This window comes from Trichosurus vulpecula, chromosome 2 (assembly GCF_011100635.1).
Source record: "Trichosurus vulpecula isolate mTriVul1 chromosome 2, mTriVul1.pri, whole genome shotgun sequence".
Lineage (NCBI taxonomy): Eukaryota > Metazoa > Chordata > Mammalia > Diprotodontia > Phalangeridae > Trichosurus > Trichosurus vulpecula.
In genome coordinates this window covers 207,165,243-207,182,104 of record NC_050574.1, presented here as the reverse complement: position 1 = coordinate 207,182,104, position 16,862 = coordinate 207,165,243, and positions in this window count along the sequence as shown.

Below are 16,862 nucleotides of genomic sequence, written 5' to 3'. Positions count from 1 at the left end.
ACCCTGGGCAAGTCACTTAAACCTGTTTGCCTCAGTTTCCTCATCTGTAAAGTAAGCTGGAAGGAAGTGGAAAACCATACTAGCATTTTTGCCAAGAAAACTCCAAATAAAGAGTTGAAAACAACACAACAATTTCCTGACTCTAGGCCCATTGCTATATCTATTGAGCCACCTAGCTGCCTCAAAAAACCTGGTCTGCTCCAACTAATTAACTCTCTATCGCTCCCCATAGCAACTGTTTCAAAATTCTTGTCAAGCCACCTGCGCCAGCATCTGCCTTTCAGCAGAGGACCTCACCTCATATTTGACTGAAAAAAAATGTGGCCATCTGTCCATAACTCCTTCTCCTCTCCAGTTCTTTTTTTCACATCACCTCAGTACCATCCCCATCTTCTTTTTTGCTCCAGACTCCAAAGATGAGATGATGTGCCTTTTCCTTGACAATGACAACCTTTTACTTGTGCTTGATTCCATCCCTTCTTGTTTCCTCCAGGACCTTGCCTATTTTATGATTCCCTTTTTCTCCATAGTTTTCTCCCTCCCCTCCCAAACCAGAATAACGTTATTTACTCTGTCCTTACACAGAAACAACTTATACCCAGCCTGTAGAGAGTTGAGTCACTCCCCTTCTCCTCATACCTTCCTAAGAGATCTGTAGAGTCATGGTACTCATGGTACTTTGCACAGCTCTGCCTCACTCAGATAAAGACATACAAAACCACAGATTTCTGTTTGGGTTCCATGTGCACCTCTACAACCTCCTATCCCCTGTAGGAGGGCCAAATCAAAGGGGTATCAGAGAGAATTGGCCATTGGCCAAGAAGAGATGGTTACATTATAAACTTTAAGCGGAGTGATTGCTTTGTTGTGTTCCCTTCTTCAGTTCTCATGAATGTGTGGCTTGGAGCCCTGTAGAAATGGTGACTACTCAAAACTTGCAGCTATAACTCATGTGTTCATCCACGCGAGCTAGAATCAGAATCTCAAGGCCCTCAGTGCTTTTTCTGCTATTTCTTTGCCTGAGTCCAGGTGAGCAAACATCAATCTTGAGATAAATTCTCCAAGACTTAGCAGAAACCTTGTGAGTTCCAGAGGTCACAAGCTCCTGGATCCTCACAATAGAAGATGACTGCTACCAGGAGGAGTTTTCTGAAGCTATACTCTCCTTGGAAAAGACCATTGACAGAAGGAGAGATTCAACCCCTGGCCTGGCTTACATAGATATAGACTTTGAGGGAGTGGTTCATTCAGTGCTTTGCTGAGGTGAAGGTGAAAAACCAAGTCAATAGTTCCCCAAAATGTTCCTTATCTTAATGAATCAGTATTACGAGAGGAAATAATTGGAGTTATAAGCTGCAGCATAATTTTAAAGTCTTTGTCAATGTGAGATTTTTAGTCTTTTTGTGTTATGCAGGAATTTTTTTGTGTGTGTGCAGGAAATAATGGCTGTCCTATACCTTCTTTTAATTTAAAATTATTCTTAAAAATTCAATTTTATTTTTAGTTGCAAATTCTCTTCTTCCCATATCCATTGAGAAAGCAAGGAAAACCAAGTCCATTACAAATATGTATAGTTATACAAAACAAATTCCCATGTTAGCCTTGTCTAAAAAAGAAAGAAAGAAAAAAGAAAGACAGAGAAGGAAAAGAACATATACTTCAATCTGCACTATAGTCCATCACTTCTTCATCTGGAGGTACGTAGCATCTTTCATCAGAAGTCCTCTAGAATTATGGTTGGTCATTGTATTGATCAAGGTTCCTAGGTCTTTTAGAGTTGATTGTCCTTGCAATGTTTTTGTTATTGTGTAAATTGTTCTCCTAGTTCTAATTACTTCACTCTGCATCAGTTCAGACAACCCTTCCCAGGTTTTTCTGAAACCATACCCGTCATCATTTCTTACTGCATAATAGTATTTCACCACATTCATATACTATAACTTGTTCAGTCATTCCCCAATTGATGAGCATCTCCTTAGTTTTTAATTCTTTGTCACCACAAAAAGAGCTGCTATAAATATCTCTGTTCATGTGGGTCCTTTTCCTCTTTCTTTCATAGACTAAGTAGAGGTATTGCTCAATTAAAAGGTATGCACAGTTTAACACCCTTTTGGGCATAGTTCCAAATTGCTATCCAGAATGGTTTGTCCTATACCTTATGTATACTGTGCACTGAGTATATTTCTACTGCCTTTTGGGGATACCCTTGTTTTGAGCAATACCTAATGGTTAAGTGATTTCCTTGAGCGTCTGGGGTGGGGCATACACAGAGAATTAGAGGAAAAGAGTCTGATCCGTTTCTTTAAGGGCCAGGGTCCTCCAGGACTGAACCTGGTCTAAGTGCAATAGTCCAGAGCTAGGGGCTCCTTTCCCTCCCTTATGTTATGCCTAGATTGATTTTCTCCCTACTTTTGTCCCTTGGAATCCATAACTCTTCTTCATGAAGGTTTTCCTGATCCCCAAAGTACTAAGTGCCCTCTTTCCCAAACTCCCTTCTATTTAACTTTTTGTTTGAATTAGTTCACTTTATGTTGTGTGTTCCTATATATGTATTTGTGTGTTCTCTCTCCTCACCCCTCCATTAAAATGTATCATCTTTGTATTTAGGGATTGTTTCAATCTTTGTGTTTTTATCCACAGCACATAACCCGGTGCCTAGTACATAGAAGTAGGCACTTAATAAAAGCTTGTTAATTGATTGAAAAAAGAGGCCTTTACTGATCTTCCAGTTATTAGTGATTTTCTCCCAAGCAACGATTTATTATACATCACTTAACTGCATGTTACATTCCTCTAGTAGTATAAAAAGGTCTTTGAGAACAAGGATGGCTTCATTTTTGTATTCATATCTCCAGTACCCAACACAGTGCCTGACATAGCAGGTGTTTAATAAATTCTCATTAATTGTTCAATTAGTTACAGTATACTGAACCAGCTTCTTATCAATGAAAAGCGAGTCCACTCATAGCAGGAAAGAGCATGTCATTAAAGACAGTGGCTATCCTTTAATGTGTCCATGAGAACTTTAGCACCATTGGTGGGCTCAGTCTGCAGGGAACCAGGTAGACATTAGATACCAAGAGAAGTAACTATGTTAGTTTTCTGTCACTGAGTGTAGGCAGGATTGCTACTGAGTTTCCTAGGGCCTTTTTTGTTTGTTTGAAAGTGCAAAAAATGTACCTTGGGGAAGGTTAGTACTTAAAACATCAATCAGTCAACAAGCATTTATTAAGAGCTTTACTGTATGTAAGCTACTATACTATGCCCTAGGGAAATTAAGGAAAATCAGAAAAAAACAACAGTCCTTGACCTCAAGGAGCTTACATTTGAATGGGTGAGACAACATGTAAATAAAGAGATACATACAAACATGGCTAGAGAGTTGATGGAAATTAATTTTCAGAGCAAAAGGTATTAGCAGATAGGGGGACCAAGAACAGCCTCCTGTTGAAGGTGATATTTGAGCTGGATCTTGAAGTAAGCCAGAGATTTTAAGAGGTGAAAATGATGAGGAAGAACATTTCCCACATGGGGGATGGAAAGTGGAGATGAAACTTCATGTGAGAGCAACAGCAAGGGGCCAGTATGGCTAGTCTGTAGAATGATTTGAGGCAAGTATTGTGGAAGAAAACTAGAAAGGTGGGAAGGGGCCAGGTTGTGAAGGGGTAACAGGAAGCATGTGGAGTTCATGGAATGGGGGGAGAGTGACATAATCACTTTAGCACTATCACTTTGGCTGCTGAATTGGAAAATGAATTGGAGAAAGTGGAGATCTGTGGAGGGAAGCCCATTAGAAAGCTATTGTACTAGTGCAGCTGAGAGGTATTGAGGGCCTGACCTAGGCTGCTGAGTATATGAATGAAGAGTAGGGAATATATATGAGACGGGGAATTAGAAACAACATTTGGTAACTGTTAGGAGATAAGAGATGAGAGTGATGAGTTAAAGATGACACTGAGATTGTGAACCTGGGTGACTTGAAAGATGATAGCACCCTTGAAAGTAACAGGGCAGTTTGGAAGAGGGATGGGTTTGGGGGAAAAGATAATGATTTGTTTTGACATGTTGAGTCTGAGATGCCTATGGGACATTTAGTTCGAAATGCCCAATAGGCAGGTGGGGATGTGTGAGTACAGCTCAGGAGATTAGGCCTGGATATAATCATCAGTATAGAGAAGATAATTGAATCCATGAGAGCTGATGAGATGACCCACTGAGAGAGTATAAAGAGAGAGAAAAGCCTTGGGAGAAACCTATGGTTAGTGGCATGGCATGGATGAAGATCCAGCAAAGAAGATTGAGAAACAATAGACGTAAAGAGGAAAATCAAGAGACAGCAGTAGCGTCATGAAAACCGAGAGAAGTTATAGTATATAGGAAGAGAAGGTGGTCCACAGTGTCAAAGACCTCAAACAAAGAGGTCAGGAAGGTTGATGATGAAGACAGAGGCCTATCAATTTGGCAATTAAGAGATCATTGGTAATTTGGAGAGAGATTTAGATAAATAAAGAGGTCAGAAGCCAAATTAAAAAGGATTTAGAAGACACTGAGAGAAGAGGAAGTAGAAGCACTGCGTATAGGTGCCAGTTTTGCTGAAAAGAGGAAGAGGTATACAGGATAATAGTGACACTGGATAGTAGCATCTAATGAGGTTCTTTTTTTTTTTTCTTTTTTAAATGATGAGGAGACATGAGTGTGTTTGTAAGTAGCTGGAAAGGAATTTATAGATAGGGAGAGACTGAAGATTAATGAGAATAGGAATGATAGTGGGGGCAATCTGCTGGAGAAGATAAGATAGAAGGGCATGAGATTAAGGGTAAATTTATCAGAAATTAGCAAACCACTTTTTAGCAAAATTTAGAAGAAAGTGATAAGTACGAGTTTGAAGAGGTAGATCCTGAGCCAGGGGAGGAATGGTCTGAATGAGATGCTAGAGGAAATCCTAAGTAGCCCAGGACAGCTTTATGTAATGGTGCTTTGATAGGGATGGGAGGCTACATTTACAGTGGAAAAGATAAGAAAATGTCAAAAACAAACTCCCCCTACTTCCAGCTTTTGTCTAGGTTAGGTACTGCTGCCCTGAAGAAGCAACAGCAGTCCTTCAGTTGTTATAAACAACTTCTTTCCCCTTATCACATTTATATGTTCTACTCTTCTTTCCCACCCTACAGAGCAGTCATACCCACAGTATATGGTTTTGAATAGCATTACATCTGGGCCTCAGGCAGTGAAATAATTAACTGCTAATCACTTGTATTATCCACATTACAACCCATGTGTTGTATTAAAAATCGTGAGTATAAAATGAGAGTAACACACTTCAATGTACACATCACTCACACAATACTCCTGCAGTTTTATTCAATTGACTAGCTCCAACCACCTTATATTGAGTGATGATGATGATGATGATGATGATGATGATAATTTGAAGTGGTTTAAGGGTCAGAAAAGTAAGTCTAAAAATGATATCTGTATGCTCTGCATTTATTCTACATGAATAACTTTCACATCAAATTTGCTCAATTTACAAATCAAAAATAGATTTTTTTTTCTGTCAGCACAGCAAGATCAGGCTGGTATCGGAAAATCAAGCACAGCTTGTATATCATCATTCACCGTAAAGGCTTGGAAATCAGAACTGAGCTGCCAATTTTGTTGATGATGCATGAGACAAAATAGAGTACAGCTGGCTCTTCTGTTCCTATACTAGTTCTGCAGTACTGACATTAGTAAGAAATCTGTTTGTTTTTTGTTTCAGGAAATTAAATAGCTATGACTAAAAAGAAGCAGAGGGAACAGATATATCTGTGTAATAAACAGGTGCCCTCTCCCTCCTCCCCCCATTAATTTTGGTGACTGTAATCCCATTTTAATTTCATCACTGACAAGGCCCCTGGAGAAAAGAGCATGAAACTTCTTTTAAAAGACCATCCAAGAAAGTCTCTTTTTTTAAAAAAGAAAATCTCTTAATGACAAGAAATTATTATGATAATATCATGAAATATTCCTCATAGTTTAAATTCTCAATGCACAGTATGACAATGTAGCTTTCACATATGAGCCCCTTCAAAGGAGAGGTATTGGAAAATTTCACCTTATCCTTAATAAGGAGACTTAAGAACTGCTTTGTTAATTTCCCTTTTAATGTATACATTCCAAATTCCAGTGCCTTGATTATTTGAGCTGGTAGGTTATGCTGACTAAACAAACCAGATAACTGCCTAATCTCTCCTTCACTTTGTATTATGAAGAAATAGCAATAGGCATGGAAAGAAGCCTGCAATTTAATAGTAGATTTCATTCTTTTAATCCTTTCTTATTTCAAAATGACTTGACATCATAATTTGAACTGATGGAATGGAGAGTTTGCAGAAGGGCAGCTTTTTGAAAAACACCCATTGATAATAGTCAATGTCTTTCTGATTATATAATACCTTTCTTTCCCCATCTTTTTGCTGCATTTGACACTGCTGACTGGCTTCTTTCTCTTCTCTGGATGTTTCTGGTGTTACTTCTACTAATTTTCCTCCTACTTGTCTTGCTACTCCTCACTTTTTCTTGGTTCATTATTTGTATCATCCTCCCTAAATGTGAGTGTTAGACAAGGCTCTGTGCTGGGCCCTCTTTTCTACTCTTTATATCTATTCTAGCTTATGAGCTTTAGTCATTCATCACCAATCATCTATTAATACATTTCAAAATAGATATTCTGAGGCATCTCAGACTCAACATGTCCAAAACTCATTATCTTCCCTCAAACCCACTCCTTCTCTAAATTTCTTTGTTTCTGTTGAAGGCAGCACCACTTTTCCAGTCTCCCAGATTCATAATCTCAGTGTTATCCTCTATTCCTCACTCTCTCTCATCCCATATATCCAATCAGCTGCCTCTTGCCATTTATACCTTAACATCTCTTGCATCTGATCCCTTGTTTCCATCCATAGGTGGTTCAGTCCTTTATCACATCTTGATTATATTAACCATACTGCTGTCAAAGTGATGTTCCTTAAATGTAGATCTATGTTGTTCCCCTTCTCAATAAACTCAGGTAGCTTCCTATTGCCTTAAGGATAAAATATAAACTTCTCTGTTTAGCTTTTAAAGTCCTTCACTTGAACTCAAGCTCTCTTTCTGGTCTCATTGTATACATTCATTCCAACACTCTGAAATACAGTTCCTTGACACGTTACACTCCATTTCCCATTTTCACTCCTTTTAATTGGATATCCCCCCCCAAGCCTAGAAAGCACTCTTTCTTCACCTCTGTCTCACAGAATGCCCTAGGCATCAAGGTGGTACAGTAGATAGAGCATTAGACCTGGAGTCAGGAAGTTGTGAGTTTAAATCTGGCCTCAGACAATTACAAGCTGTGTAATCTCAGACAAGTCACTTAACCTTTGTCTGTTTCTTCACTTGCAAAAATGGGGATAATAATAGCACTTACCACACAGGACTGTTTTGGAGATGCTAGCTACTATTAGCATTGCTTTTTTTCTTTCTAGACTCTGCTTAAGGACTAGCTTTTACTTGAAGCCTTCCCTGATTCCTTTAACCGCTAGTCTTTTCCCCCAACATATATTCAACTTCTTTCATTTATATTTATTCTCTTTGTTTATTCTATATACTTATATGTGTGTTTCCTATCTCTCCTATTGGAGTATAAGCTACTTGAGGGCAGAGGTTGTTTCAGTCTTTGTATTTGTATCCCCAGTGCCTAGCAGGTAAGGGGTGCTTTACGTAGGCTTGTTGATTGATTGATTTTCGGACATAATCGTATTTCCATGGGGAAAAACTAATGTGAAAAAGTGCCAAATTCCAGTGACACGATTCCAAATTTTAAATCCATTGGAATTTTGGTGGTTCTGGAGCATGTTCACGATTTGGGAACTCTTATATAAGAAATAAAGACTTAGGGTAAAACGCAGGGGTACTACCACATGAAATCCTTTTATTAGCTTTTATTATTTTAATACTGAATTCTTGTTCTTCTCTCCCAAACTCAGCATGATTATTCTTCATCTAATAATAGAGCTCTGGTTGTAGTTCCGCGATTCACGAGAAATGAAATCTGTTACTCCTGCTGGGATCAAAACACAGTTGTCAGTAAGTGTGGGCAGCTTTGGGTGAGGAGCTTTTCAAATGAAAGGAATGGAAGCTAAATACTGAGCCTGAGAATATTGGAGTGTCAATATGGGTTTGAGAATGATCATTATAACATCAATGATACTTGTGGTAACTTCAGTGAAGAACTGCTCTGTAATATGTTTAGGACTTTTAGATCTGAAGGTATAGTCTATGATGTAACTAACTCACTGATCATGACAGACTGGTAGTATGAAAGAAGAAAAGCCATCTGAGCGTAAGACTGCATCTCAAATCAGTATAGGGTCCCACTTTTATTGCCTTAGCAAGCTGGGCCCAGTCATATCTGGGACACTATTGGAATGATTGTTTCCTAATATAGCTAGATGTCTTATTTTTTTTCCTAAGTGTTTATAGATTTAGTGCATTCAACATATTTGAAATAAAGATAAATAGCCTCATTTCATTAAAGCCTTGAAAAAATATTACAACTAATCAATCATTCAATCATCATTTATTAAACACCTACTATATGCCAAGCACTGTTAGGTACTACGGATATGAAGACAGAAATGAAACTGTCCCTGTCCTCAAAGAACTCACATTCTACTGGAAGAGGCAACATGTACATACATAACTATATCCAAAATAAATACAAAGTAGTTTTTTGGGGAGAACGAATGAAATCGTTAAATCTGGAGTACAATCAAAAAGGAATTCTTGAGAAATAAGATATTTAAAAGGAATAGGAGAATGTTCTTAAAAGTTTCTTTTTAAGATAAAAGGAAGATAAAGGAGTTTTAATAACAAGCAAATGACTATATTTATAAAACTGAAAATATTTAGAATGCTATTCTACAAGAGTCCTTATAAGATGAAATATTTTCACTCATTGGGAAGCTTATCTCTGCTGGTTATGTATTGCCAGAGGATGACACATGATATGCTTATGTATGTATTAACCCCAAGCAAAATTATGAAATAGGTTTTATCCGTGGTGCTTTTTTTTTAATAAGTAACTTCCTCTTTCTCCTCTCCCCTTCCCTGTTAATATTAGATTTGCTACCATTCCATATTTTTAGTATAGCCCCCAAGATGACTTGTCTTGCTATTCTATTGCCTAAGTATGAAGCCTGTCCTCCCAGGCCTAGGCCCTTCCTGATGTCTCTTCAGGGCTCTTAAGAACAATCTTGTACATTCTAGTTAGTGCCATAAGCTGCCTTGGGGGTTACCCAGAGTTTGTTATTACTGTGATCTTTATTCCCTACTTGCCAATCTGACTGGAACTCTTGAGTCATATTTTTCTGTGTAGGATCTAAGGAAATAGAAGATAACACTGAGATTATGAATCTGGGAGACTAGAAGAGTAATGCTACCTTCAACAGAAATGGGTGAGTTTAGAAGAGAAGTGGGTTTGGAGGAAAAGATAATGAGGTTTGGACATGTTGAATTTGAGATGTCCCCAGAACATCCAGTTTAAATTGTAAAGTAGAAAGCTGGTGATACAGGACTAAAGCTCAGAGGATAGGATGGATATAAACATCTGTGGGTTATATGCATGGGTAAGAATCACATAGAATTAAAAGATATTTGGGGGTGGAAGTCTGCCTGGGTGGAAGGAATATATACATAACCAGAAATCCTTCTAAATAGCAGCAGAAATATTTATTCTCCAACCTTCCTAACCTTATTTCACACAGTTCCCATTTATACATTCTATGCTTCAGTAAGACTGAATTATTTGCTGTTCTCCTGCCTCATCCTCATCTTACTTGGTCACCTCCCAGCACTTACCATCCTCCATGCATGGACATCCTTTACAAGTCAGCCTGTGGAAACACTTCCCTTTCTGCAAGGCCCAGCTCAGGTGCTACCTCCTCCAGAAAGTCTTTTTTGATCCTCTATCTAGAAATGATGCTTCCCTCCTTGAATCCTTGTAACCTCATGAGCTGGGCATTTGAAGCACTTAATAAATGGAATTCTTATGTTGATTAGAAGAGGAAAAATGTGCTTCACAAATGAATGTGGGTGCCATCAGAGCCCCATGAGACATCATTTGCCACAAGGAAACTGCAAAACCAACAGAAAATTCTATTTTTCATATACATTTCTCTCAATTTGTTAACCATCTGCAGAAATGTTGATCCACTGCTTGTTGTTCAAGAAATTCACCATCAACTAGGAAAATGTGGACAATCCTATTATCTTATAAACCAGAAAATAAGAAATAAGCTGAAGACTAAAACTGAGCATTTGATTCCTTCTTTTGAATGGGATTCTTCAATACTTTGATGAATGGTAGGGTTTATGAGCCTACACCCATCTGGTTTGTGGTACACTGGAAAGAGCATTGGATTTGTTCTCAGAGGACCTGTTTTCAACTCTCAGCTCTGCCACTCACTACTTGTGTGGACTTTGGCAAGTCACTTAACCTCTATAGAATTGTTTCCTAGGTTCTTTTGACTTCAAATTGGAGGTTATTTGAGGTGGCTCTGGGTTCTTGAAGGCTCTCCTGATGGAGTGCAAGTTCATTCAGATTTTACCAAAATTGAAAAGTTTTCAGTAACAAGCCCATGGATTACAGGTATCAGTTATCTCAGAACCAGCCTAGCTAAATTCAGAGCTGCTTGTCACTCTGAGGCTAGTTACCAGGTGATGAATACTTTTGGTTTTGGATCACAACTATTCATGAAACCATCTACTAAAGAATCTTCTTGTACACAGAATTCTGAAGGAGTTGGACTAGATGACCTCTCAAGTCCCTGCTAATGATGAGATTTTATGATTCTACAATAAAGAGAGGTGTGATATATTTTGGTAAAAGGGAGCAAGCACTATTGAAATCATTGATCCTTACAGTATTAAATCCTTGAAGTAAGAATTAGGTTAGCATTGAAGCAATTCTTGAAGTAAACATTAAGAGGCAGCACTGTGTAACAGAGGCAGGTAGGTGGTCTAGTGGATTGAGTGTTGGACTTGGAGTTAGGAAGACTTATTTCCTGAGTTTAAATCTGGCCTCAGCCACTTACTAGCTGTGTGATCCTGGACAAGTCACTTAACTCTGTTTGCCTCAGTTTCCTCATCTGTAAAATGAGCTGGAGAAGAAAATGGCAAACCACTCAAGTATCTTTGCCAAGAAAACCCCAAGTGGGGTCATGAAGAGACAGACTGAAAATGACAGAACAACAACAAAATGGTATAGTGGAAAAAATACTGAACTTAGAGTCAGATAGACCTGGTTTCAAGTCCAGGCATTCTGGCATTTCTCATTGAGGTATGACCATGGACATGCCATTTAATTTCTGAGAGCTTCATTTTCCTCATTTGCAAAATGGAGATGATACTAGTTTTACTAATCTCACAGGATTGTTGGGAAGAAAACAAGTGCTGTACAAATATGAACTATAATCATTTTCTTCCACCTTACTCTTTTAGCTTTTTCATGCAGAAAGCTATAGGTCCTAACCTGGGTTGTACTTTCCTAAATAATCTTCCTTTTAGAATTCTGAGAATCCTAGGATCTTTTCCTGGTAAGTTTATACATTGGAAGGTTGCTGAGCTTTGTTTATACTATAACTTCAATGATATTTTCCAATATGAATTTTCAATCACCAAAAAAGTACTGTACAGGAGATGGCAAATATTTGTGCTCATTCCTTTGAAGCCTCAACTGGGCTGGCATCACTATCTAAATATAGATCAGGATTAACTGAGTAATAAGTCAAGAGTACACAGCAGTTTCTCTAATAATTCCTTCAATACAGTAACTGTACTGTGGTCTTTTCAAAGGATTTAACCTTAGGTAGACAGAAACTTCTGAAGGCATTGGAAAATGTCCACATTCTAAAACATGTACTGCATTCAGAAATTGTAAGATGCCCTAAAATATCAGAGGGAATTTAAAATCATAGATTTCATAAATTTGCAGTCTCCTATTTCGCAATTTCAGCATAATTGCCTTTGCATTTGCTTCAAGGACCCTGTTACTTCAGGGTATGTATCTGGAACTAGACTCTTCTTCATTGTAATAATAAAAAACTACTTACTTCTGAAGTAGAACTTGAATTGGCTATCTAAATTAATCAGTGGATACTGAAACCTAACATTTTAATTTTGAAACAATGAAAAGTAAGAGAATGAAACTGGAAGTCTGAAAAAGGAGAAATGTGACAGAGATACATAACAGATTTTTTTGGGGAGGCAGGTCTTTTTCAGATGTGCAAGATATGGAAGAACAATATTTCAGGAAAATGGAAGGATAGGAAAAATACTTCAAAAGGAATTAAAAAGAAGAAATGAACTTAACATGAAATGAAATTTTCTACACACATCTTTCTATGACAGCTGGGTGGGACACTAGATGGAACAGTGGACCTATAATCAGGAAGACCTGAGTTCAGGTTCTATCTCAGACACTTAATATCTGTGTGACTCTAGGAAAATCATTTAACCTCCATTTGTTTCAATTTCCTTAACTCTAATAATAGTACCTACCTCACAGGGTTGAGGTATATGCAACGAGATACTAGTAAAGTGCCTGGCACAGAATAAGCTCTTAAATGCTTGCTTCCTTGTATATTTCATTTCTTTTATAGCCAAGCTCCTAGAAAAAGTTACTTGTACTCACTGCTTCTACTTCCTTTCCTCCCATTAGTTTTCAGTCCTTAGGCACCTAGCTTCCAAATGTTATATGTTTCAATAGTAAGTTAACTTAATCTGTTTTTTTTTTTTTTTAGTTATCATCCAACTCAACCATCATGCAACTTTTGAAGGATGACCATACTCTCTATGTGTTCTCCCCTTCTTTGGATTCCTTGGAATTTCTCTTTCCAGGTTGTCCTTCCACCTGTCACACTGCTCCTTTTCTTGAATGCCATTTCCATGTCTCCAATTGCCATCTCCACTTACATCCTATTGGTTACTCAGCGTGATGTGGCTAAACGAATAACAGCTCTGGATCACAGATTCTTAAGTCCTGATTCTGCCATTTGGTACTATTGTACACTTGGTTAAATCACTTCAGCTTTTTGGGCTTCAGTTTCCTCATCTGTAAAATGGAGGGGTGTGGGTGGGTTGGATGCCATCTAAGATCTTTTCCAGCTCTGAATCTATAATCCATGATCCTATGATTCCATGTTCAAAATGCTATTTATCTGCTCCTCAGAACTTGCCTCTCACGTAGACTTTCTTTCAAAGCTACCAGCATCCTCTCAGTCATCCAGGTTGACAATCTTTGACTGTTCTCACTGTCTCACCCTCCATATTTGGTCAACTGCCAAGTCACATTGATTCTGTTTCTGTTCTTCTTGTATCTGCCCACTTCTCTCCACTCACTGGGCCTCTTTAATAGTTAAGATATTTATAACCCCTCATCTAGACTAACCAAGAACCTTGTAACTAACTTATGACTTCTCAGTTGGTCTTGTTGCCTACAATTCAGTCTTGGATGAGAAGCCTCTCTTTCCTCTCCAACATATTCTTTTACACAGCTTCAAAAATAATCTTCTTAAGTCCTAATCATACTTCACTGTCCAAAATCTTTCAGTGGCTTCAAATCCCAAGTATTTGGAAATTGATTCATTCCCTCCAAAACACAAGTGAAGAGGGGAACTATCTTTCTCAACCCTGTAGCTTGCAAAAGCAAAACCCAAAATCTTTTTTAAAAGATTTCCTCATTTTTTTTCACTTATCTGGCATGGATATGACTCTACTCACAAAATATTATGAAAGTTAATAATAATAACTAGCATTTATATAGTGCTTCTTGTGTGCCAAGTACTATGTTAAGTGCTTTACAAATATTATCTCCTTTGATCTTCAAAACAACCTTGGGAGGTAGATGCTATTGTTATCCCCATTTTATAACTGAGGAAATGGAGGCAGAGGTTAAATGACTTGCCCAAGGTCACATAGCTAGTAAATATCTGAGGGGGGATTTGAACTCGTCTTCCTGTTTTCAGATGCTATCCACTCTGCTACCTACAAGCTGCTAGAGGAAACTGAAAATCAGAACATTTTTTCCAAATATTAGGATTTTTCTTGTCAGGATAAATTATTCCCAATTTTCTAAATTGTCTTCTAGGATTAAATATGGATTTCTCAGCCAGGCATTAAAGATCCTCCTAACATGGCAATAACCTGCCTTTCTGAGTTTATTCCATATTGCTTTTCTTCACATATTCAGCATTCCATACAAACTAGATTATTTGTCCTTTCCTAAACTTGTCATTCTATTTCCCATTTCCAAGCCTTTGTACAGGCTGTCTCCTATGGATGGAATGTACTTCTTTCTTACCTTTTCCTTTCAGAATCTTTATCTTTCTTCCCGACTCATCTCATGTGCCATTCTCCTTCTCTGTTATCTTGTACCCTAAAGTTTATCTTAAAGTTACTTTGTATTTACCCATCTTGGTACATGTTTCCTTCCAACAAAATAAAAACTTGAGAGCAAGGACTCTTGTTTTGCCCTTGTAGCCCCAATGGCCAGGACCTTGTGCATAGTAGACAGTCAGTAAGTCATTAAACATTTATTAAGTGCCTACTATGTGTCAGGCACTACTAAGCACTAGGAATACAAAGAAAGGTAAAAAATAATCCCTGATCTCAAGGAATTCATAAGATAGAAGAGAGGATCAAAGAGAACAGGGTGTATAACAGTGTCAAATGGATCAATCAGCATTTATTAAGTGCCTACTATGTGCCAACCACTGAGGCTGCAGAGAGGTCAAGGGGATGAGGATTGAGTAAAAGCCATTAGATCTGGCAGTTATGCAATGAAGGCATTATTTTGAGCACATATATGAAAGTTTGTCTCTAGTAAGTGTTGAACTGAACATTGAATTGAAATGAAAAAATGCTCAGGGTTTAGGGAAGTAAGAGGCTGTGATAAACTTGAGAAAGGAAGCATATTCATTAGCTATTTGAGCTTTTGTGACTAAGGCAAAAGCTTTTTGGTCCCAAATTTCTTTCTGGATGATGTTTTCATATCTCTGGAGATAGTGTCAGAATTAGGCAAGGGTTGGCACTGAATCATTATTGTGATGACTCTAATGAAAATGACCAGGAGTAACTCATTTTTGGGTAGACAACTCGGTGTCTATTTTCTGGAAAACTCAAAGTACTGAAAATAGGGTGAAAACAATAGAGGAAATGGTCAGCTTTAAAACATTACTATGCTTTTTTTAAATTAGTTGTGGAAATGTTTATTTATGGTCCTGTAGATGGGCCTTAAGATCACAGTTATTTCTCTCACTGGATATTTCTAAATTATCTGGTTGAATTAATTCCTTTCTGGAGAATCTCTGAAACAAAATGAATTCTCAAGGGGTTTAAGGTCTCTCAATTCAATGTGCCCCTTTCACCTATTTGATGTTTGAGTGTACATTAATATGATTAGCCTTTATAGATGAAAGCTACAATTTTTTTTCAAAGGGATTGAGACACAAGGAATGACTGTCTTTAACCCCACCTTATTCTTCTATATGCCTCTCAGACACTTCTTTCTGATCTTTGAAATCTTATCAGCTAAGTATTATACTAGATCACTTCTGAAGTCTCTTTTCAACTCTGATGTTCTATGATCCTATGAATTTGTGTATTTATTTTTTAGAGAGGGACCAAGGAGAGACAAGAAGGAAGGCACGTTCTTTAGTTTACATAGGTAATTGCTGGAATAATTGCAAAATTAGGTGTTAGGATAGGAAGCATTTGTGTGGGAAAAGTGGGACAGAATTTCTGAAGCAAGTGTCAGGTAGTCTTAATCTAGTTGTTATGGACAACAGGGGTGAAAAGGTCTGCAATGTCCTGAATAGAGTAAGAGATAAAGCTCTATGCTTGGGGAGTGAGGTATGAGCTATATAGGTCCAAACAGATGTAAAGCTGCAGGGGCCCTCAGGGGTCAAGTAGTCCAAGTCACTCCTTTTACAGGTGAAGAAACTGAGGCCCAGAAAAGTTGTAACTTGTCCAATGTCACACGGGCAGCACATGGCATATCTGGAATTTTGAACTCAAATTCACTGACTCCAAGCAACAGTGGTTTTCACTGTTCTCAGAAGGATTCTTTGCTCTCTTAAGACTGACCTAAATCAAGCTACACAGCCGAAATCATGAAATAATACTGATCTGAAGCTGGAACTTAGTCAGTTTTAACTTTTCGTGACGTGGAGCCCTCTGCCAAGCTGGCGAAGCCTATGGACTGGATCTCAGAATAACTTTTTTTTTTAAATTAATGAAGGAAATGCCAAATTTCAGTTATGTTAGTAAAAATGATGTAGCTCCCAAAATCTATCCACACGCCGCCGATTAAGAACTCATAGATTAAATAATGCCTGGATCCCCGGACTACTTCCCTATCCACTCCTCCTGTGGCCCAAAGTAATGTCCTTTTTGTACCTCCTCCAACTTCTAATTGTTTGTGCCCCCATTGCATTCACAATACATTTTAAATGAAAAAAATCCAGGTTTTTAGTGCATGCATGTTTTAAACTGTAATTTAATAAACAACCGCCTTCCGCTCTAAAAAAAAATCTGACGTGAGTTTGGCAGAAAACAGCCGAAGCTTAGCAAAAATAAACTGTTTGGGATGGGAGCACGCGGAAGGCTCCCAAGCCTTCCTCCCTTCCCCGGGCCCCTTCCGGTCAGGCCCCTCAAGCTCTCAGGCCGGAGGGCGGGGCTCCGAGTATTTGCCGGGCCCCAGAATGGAATGAAGTCAGGGTGGTTACTTACTTTCTTACGGAGGTGGGGTGGGAAGGGGAAGCCCTGGAGCAGAGGGGGAGTGA